This window comes from Pinus tabuliformis, chromosome X (genome assembly GCF_031772625.1).
Source record: "Pinus tabuliformis cultivar Carrire ecotype Pingquan chromosome X, CPIR1, whole genome shotgun sequence".
NCBI lineage: Eukaryota > Viridiplantae > Streptophyta > Pinopsida > Pinales > Pinaceae > Pinus > Pinus tabuliformis.
In genome coordinates, this window is record NC_142308.1 from 850,514,455 (window position 1) to 850,522,449 (window position 7,995).

A 7,995-nucleotide genomic window follows, 5' to 3' on the forward strand; every position below is an offset into this window, starting at 1 on the left:
GCCTAGCCCAATGGTCATGTCTACTTGTCTTGAGGAGTTCTCTTCTCAGTTCCCCCCCTACCACTTTAGATTCCGATCATGACTCATGAAGTTTGGTTGAAAGGAAACATGGGTAATATTACCCAAATGATGCCAATTGATATTTCTATCAAGCCTGATATAGTTGAAAATATACATATCGGGGTAACTTTCTCTCCAGATGAGATCAATCTCTATACTCGTTTGTTCCAAGAGTTCCAGGATGTGTTCTCGTGGTCATACAAAGAAATGCCCCACATTGACCCAAGTATAGTCATGCACGAAATATTGACTTACCCTCATGCAAAACCTATTTGCCAATGGCTTCATCCAGTGCACCCTAGAAAAGTGCCGCCATCAAGGGTGAAGTTGAAAAACTTCTCAAAGCTAGATTTATTTATCCGATCCCTCTTACAAATTGGGTGTCAAATATTGTACTGTTGACTAATAAACAAGGCACTATTCATGTTTACGTTGATTATCGTGATCTCAATTGTGCCTATCCCAAAGATAACTATGCCACTCCCTTCATTGATCAGATCATTAATGAATGTGTTGGAAGCGAAATTTTTTCCTTTATGGACAGTTTTTCTAGTTACAACCAGATTAACATTGCGCTGACTGATCAAGAAAAGACAACCTTTATCTTGTTGTGGGCTACTTTCATGTACAAAAGGGTCCCTTTTGGCCTTAAGAATGTTGGGTCTACATTTCAAAGAGTGATGTATTATGCATTCCATGACATTCGAAACATCATTCAACCTTACTTGGATGACCTTCATGCTCATTATCGTAAGCTCCATGATCACCCTGATCATCTCCGACAAATTTTCCTTCACTGTAGACGCTATAACATTCGATTGAATCCACATAAGTGTGTCTTCTGTGTCGAATCCAAATGACTCCTCAAATTTATTGTCTCTAAGGAAGGCATTCACCTTGATCCTCTTAAATTCTAGGCCATTTTTAATTTACCCCCACCATCTTCATTGCATCAACTGTAGAGTCTGCAGGGAAAAGCAAATTTCCTCTGTCATTTCATACCAAACTATATTGAGCTAGCTTCAGGATTCACTCAGTTTCTCAAACAAGCAACCCCGTTTGTCTAGGATGAGGTCGCTGAAAAGTCTTTCGATGACCTAAATATTGTCCTCATTAATGCTCCTTTGTTGCATCCCTCAAACTATCATCGCGATTACTTCCTTTATCTTGTTGCAGCCTCTAGTATTATTGCCATGGTGCTGGTACAGGACGATGAAAAAGGCAATGAACATGTTATTTATTACCTTAATCATAATCTCCTCGACACCGAAACACGTTATGCTCACGTCGAGAAGTTGGATTTGGCTATCGTACAGGTTGTTCAGCGCTTTCAGCACTGCATTCTCTTACGCACTACCACTGTGATTTCGAAATGCAACCCCATGACCTACATCCTGACTCATTAGTTGTTTGGGGGCAAATATTTGAAGTGGATTGTCATCCTCCAAGAATTTGATTTGGTGTTTACTACTGCTAAATCTAAGAAGTCACTGGTTTTCGCCGAGTTAATTTGCTCCCTTCCTTCTACATCCCTTCTTGTTGGTGCTGATGAGAAGCTCCCAGATGAGACTCTTGTCTTGATTAGCACCCTCGAAACATGGTATGGTGATATCATTGTGTATCTTTAGACGACCATGTTCCAATCTGCATTGACTAAGGATGATCACCGATGCATTCGACATCAATCCCAACCCTACCGTATTATTGGATATACTTTATACCATGTTAGTGTCGATTCAGTTCTTCACCGATGTCTTACTATCGAGGAGGCTGAGAGAGTTTTGAATAACTGCAATTCTGGCACATGTGGTAGTCATATGTCTGGATATCCTACTACTCAAAAAATCCTTCATGCTAGTTATTTCTGGCCCTCCATCTTCAAGGATTTCATCCTTGCTATTCACAAGTGTCATGAATGCGAAATTTACCAGCGAAAGATGTGTGCCCCACCCACTCACATACACCCCGTTATTACTGTCGGTCCTTTTGCTAAATGGGGCATCGACTATATGACCTATAACCCTCGTTCAGCCAGGGGGCATGGGTATATTAATGTTGTTGGTGACTATTTCACCAAATGGGCCGTAGTGATGCCTACATACTCTGCGGACAGTAAAACAATGGCTCAATTTCTATTCAATCATGGTATTTCTAGGTTTGGAGTGCCTACCATGGCTCCCATTTTAGATATTACATGATGCCTGAGCTGACCTCTATGTTTGGCTTGCGCCACGATGGCTCAACCCCATACTACCCTCAAGCGAATGGCCAAGTTGAAGCTATGAACAACGTCTTGGTGATGATGCTTCAGCGTACCATTGGGTTGCACAAATAAAATTGGCATCTCATGCTCTTCTTAGCTCTGTGGGCTTACCAAACCTCGACCAAGGATGCAACTAGATTCACACCATTCCATCTAGTCTACGGTCTCGAAGCAAATTTACTGATTCAGTGTGAAATTCTATCCCTCAAGCTAGCTATCGAACTTCTCCCTGAGACCTCACCCCTGGAAGAGCATCTCTTGTACCTAGAACGACTCGATGAGACTCATCATCTTGCTGCTCTGGTGATCAAAGCACATAAAAAGTGGGTCAAATCCCACTTTGATCAGTCTGTCTCTCCTCGAGCCTTTTCTAAGGGAAATTTGGTTCTTTTGTATGATCAGGGCAATGATAAGGTGGGGGCAAGCAAGTTCGAACCCATGTGGCATGGGCCCTACATTCTTAAACGTGTATTACAGAAAGGGGCATATGAGCTCATTTAGTATGAGGGCAATATTTTAGACAAGCCCTGCAACGGGTTTTGTCTAAAAAATTACTATGCTTAGATGGTACTGGAGTCATGTTTCAACTCTTTTCTCAACTCGTAAATCTCCAATGAAAATATCACCGAGTATTTTTCCCTTTTTGACTCATAAAAGAGAATAAAATGGGGGGTTTGCTTTCAAGATCTTTTCCGACTCTTTAAAATCAAAAATATTGTTGAGATCTTGTCATTTTGAACTCATTAAAGGCCATGAAACATCATGTGCCCAGTATACATTTACCCCTTTTTCAGGCTGGGATGCACTATTTATGAAAAAGGTACTCCTTGACTGAAATGGTCAAGTGGTTCTCTCAAGTATCGTTTTCTCGTGTTTCGGGCTTGAGAGACACAAATGTATGAAAAGGGACCATGTGTAGTTTTATTTTCCATGTATTTTTCAAACTCTCTAAACATGAAAAAGATACCAAGTTACCCCTTTTTCGGACTCATTAAAACATCAAACGACATTGGATTCATTGCCATGACGAATGTGAGCTTCTCCTTCCTAGGCCTCATTAAACTTACTAGGTCGGATTCGTCTGATGGATGAATTTACAATGTGAGAACATGTTATCCCCTTCAAGCTTGCTATAAAAAATAATTGGGGTACCTGCCATAAATGGTGGGGGAAAATTGGAAATTTTATCAGTTGTGTCAGCATCTCACTCTTGAACATGACACTTTATGTTTCGTTTCGGGTTGGGATATCCTCCTTTCATCAATGACCTTCTTGGGTTGGGTCGTTCATTGTTTCCTTCCATTTGATCTCTACCACGTCATCATGACCGCTGATCCTATGGATCCAAAAGCTTCCAAACTCCAGAATCATGTCGTCGATATGTTCAATAGTTAGTCCCTCTATAGTTACGCTTACTCTTGATCCTTTGTATCATATGAGATAATTTTCATCCCTTTGTCTCGTGTCGATGATGTGGGATACATCATGGCCCTCCTTCGACATGGTCACTTCCTGTCGACTTCATCTCATTATCTAGGAAGCTTGTCGAAAGACTCCCTTCCAGTACCTTAGAGCTTGCATGCCCTAATGGAAAGTTATTCGCACTCGACGACAAGTTCACATCATTGGCTTTCGATCGGGTGATTTCACGGGTGTTCGACATCAGTTCCTTTATTGACATTCTGTGAACTATGTTTCCAGTACCTTGAGAGCCTTTGTCATTATTGGTGGTTTCTCTCACACTTGTTAATGGTTCACATCATTAATCGGTAATCAAGAAACTTCCTAGCATGTTCAACTTCAACACATTCATTCGCATGTTAAGATTTGTACTTTGATCGCGTCATTTGGAGCGCAAGATCCTATGCTAAGATGACACAGGTCCAGGTTGCGAGGCGATGTGACATGGTCATGTTGATATGCATTTCTCTTTTAGATGGATCCCTGTGACCATACCATGAGTTGTTATGTGTGATCTTTCTCATTATTAGGTGGCTGTGACCATACCTTGGTTTCGTTATGATCCTTTCCACTGGATGGTTGTGCCCATGCATAGGATCCATTTACATGATCATTCTTTGAATGGTTGCGTCCATAACATGATTCATGTATTATTATTCAGAGTTTCAGTGATGTATATGTATCTATGCTTGCTAGCAGGTTTTCCGATGACGGACTTTGGTTCCCTGCTTCCACTTGTAAAGCATTTCACCCCTCACTCTAGCTCGGCCATCATGCTTTAGGGGGCATATGTTACACATAATTTTTTCATTTTCCCTGTACTCCCCATCCATGATCCTGGAGGACCTCTACAGTGTACCTGACATGCTTTCCTATCATGAAGAAACTCCCATTGTGTCCCTCTTCATGAGCAGAACAATTCCCTTTTGCATCATTTCCCAAAAATCTTATGTTTATCCTAGTTTACAAGACCGGCACTAATGACCCATGTCCTCCTCGTGTCGATATGTAGGGATTACAACAATCCCTAGCTCTAATCAGATCAATTGATCCCTTTCTTAGTTGCGTCGATCCTCTTTTGGAAAGTTTTTTAAATATGGAGCCGATACTTCCAGCTCTAGAAGCTTCATAACAGAAGTCTGATAAATGGTTAGGCCAGATGGAGTCGAGGAGGTCAATTTGGTCTCCTTTCCCCTATTAGGATGGAACTAATCCAAGAGATAATGCCTTCTCCCATGAGAAGAGGAACCATCTCCCCTCCATCCAAGCTATATAAACCTCTCTTTTTCCCAAGCACAAGTTAGCTTGTAGTCCTAATTAAGTTCTGGCTAAAGTTTTAATTTCGAAGTAGTCAACAAGATACCCATAGTTTATAGCTTTCTAGTTTGTGTTTAAGGGAGAATTGTGAGTTTTTTTTGGTGTGAACACTAAAGGGAAGAGCCTTGAGAATACCTTTGTTGGGGCTATCCATGAGATACTAGAAGAAGTGTGTGGGAACCCCGATATGTCGGAGGAGAACAACAACATCAATACATCGGTTTTAATCTCTTCTTGAACTAATATAGATGCAACTATCGATTGATTTCCTACATGAAATGTCATATCACATATTTATGGCTTAATGTTTCTTGACCTGTTAAGTAGGCTGAATGCAATTTGTATGTTATCACATTTGTTGTTTGTTGTTGTTGACTTGTTTCAGGTGTTCAGAGGAAAGAAACGGAAGATAGCTGGAGCGAGGAAGAAATATCGTCACCAAGAAGAATAGTGTACTAAGAGGTAGGCCCTCTTATTTGATTCTAGCCTAAGGAGATCTTCCATAGATTGTTTGTTTGTGGCTAGACCCACTCTCTTGGGCTAGAGGAATTTTTTGTGTCCACACTTAGAATTTACCTGCACCACATTACCATGGAGATAAGACCTTCTTACCCCTTGAGTGGATCTCATTCTTATCCTCCTCTCCCTATATAAACCACTTCCTCTTACCCTTTCTGGTTATACACAAACAATACAACACATAGTGAAGCTGCAAAATTATGAAATCTTTAGCTTTTGATAGAAGAAGATTAGTCTTAGATGACAAAAGACTATTCTTTGGTAGCTAAAGTATGAGGAAAGAGAGTTAGAGCATGGAATCCATTTCATGTCAAGCTAGCAGAGGAAAAGAGTGTTGAAAAGGAACGTAGCAGACTTGGATACCACAAAGAAGATCTCCAACGTCAAGGCTTCGGTTGTATTTATCATTGAAGTTTATTTTAATACAACTAATGTTTTAATTGCTATATCGGGTGTAATATTACATTTGATAGCTTAGAACTCCTTGACATTTTAAGTAGATTTGATTAGATTTTATGCTATCACGTTTGTTGTTGTTTCTTGCATGTTTGTTTCAAGTACTTGAACGAAAGGAATGAAAGGAAGTTGGAGCAAGGAAGCAAGATCACCATCAATCAAATTAGTGTTATAAGAGGTAGGCCCTATTACTCAATTGTAATATAAGGAAATTTACATTATATTGTCTTGTTTGTGACTAGACCCACTCTCTTGGGCTAGAGGGATCATCTTTGTCCACAAAGAGGATGTTCCTACACCACACTACTCATCACCCATGTGAGGAGTATGAGTAGAAGAAACTTCCTACTGACTCAGAGAGGAGACTGGGGTTTTGCCTTTTGACTCCATAGAAAACAACCAGTGACAAGCCAAAGATGAACAAGGGGAAAACTCCAAAGGAACACCAGACTGATTGTACAGACTATAAGGATGCTGAGGAGATATCACAAAAGGGTTTGATAGATAAGCAACCAGTCTTTACGGAATTTCAAGAGTCTGCAGACTCTCGGGAGTCTGGATACAATTATTAGTGGATTCAAGGGCCAGATTCACAAAGTGACCCAGTATCTTATGGAGGCGGACAAGAAGAAAAAGGTTGAATACTCAGAACAATCCCAATTTCAACACTTTGATCCTCAAACGACTACAGAAGTTCAGGCAAAGTTTCTCCGAATGACCTTCTAGATGGAGGAGAGGAAGAGGAACGAGGAAAACCTAATGGTTCAGCCACGATGACTTTGTCTCAAACAAAAGAGAAGAGATATTAATTTCAAGGCTTCTTTAAAATATATTAAGGATATACTCACAATGTGGTCCATAATACAACTATCAGGAATGTAATGTGATCGTGGGCAAAAAAACATTCAGGACACTGAAACAAACTGATGCCTTTTTGTGTTTTAAGAGCCGAGAACAAGGCAAAGATGACTAGTCACTTTCGGTTTAGACGAGCTCGAAAGGACAAGTGCTCGATGATCTTTTAAATTTAAAGAGTCAAAAAGATCAAAATGATTACTTAGGATAATCTAGGCAAAAGGGATTACCAGGTAACCGTGAACTACAAAATACCTCCCAGCGAACCGAAAACTACGAGCAGGCAATATCCCAAAATGTTGTGTTCGATGTATCACATTTACAAAGCATTAGATGCAGCTTCCTATGGATAAAGGATTAAAAACTAGTGGGGTCTCTCTTTATATGTGCAATGGTACGGGGAGCACAAGTCCATACTAGCTCTATCTAATGCCGAAGTGAACGAAAGCTGCTAGGTTTAAAGATGTCAGAACACGTCTCTAGCCTAGACCTCTAAATGTGAGCATTTAGTTTCAAATGCACCTTAGGTTAATTGAATATATTTTAAAGGTTTATCTTGAAATTAAGTCTCAGTTTTTAGGCCCTATCGATGTCACCTGAAAAACTCTTATGTGCAGCTATATGAGACAAAACCCTTTCAATTCGATGAATTCTTACACTAATTGAGAGAGGAGAAAATAATCAATGCAACAAACAAGCAACTGAAAATAAGATGACTCTTCATTACTTCACTTTTCAAAACAAAACAATGAAAATCCTTTCCACTCCCTACTTTTCCTATCAGAGGCACTTCAACTAGTCCTTTTAACAGTAAAAGAAATTCATTTTATTTCAAATGCTCATTATGATGTAATTCTAGCTTTCAATGATGCTACTTAATGCAACATATCAATTAAACAAACTAGAATGATGTAGTTTCTTCAATGGAATTCTAAAATGAATCTTTCACATAAACATTTCAATGAAAATTCTCAAACAACCATACATCAATCATATGCAAATCATGATAAAAGGAACTCCTTTCAAACCAAATATGAAAATATTCAATTGAAACAAACTAAGCA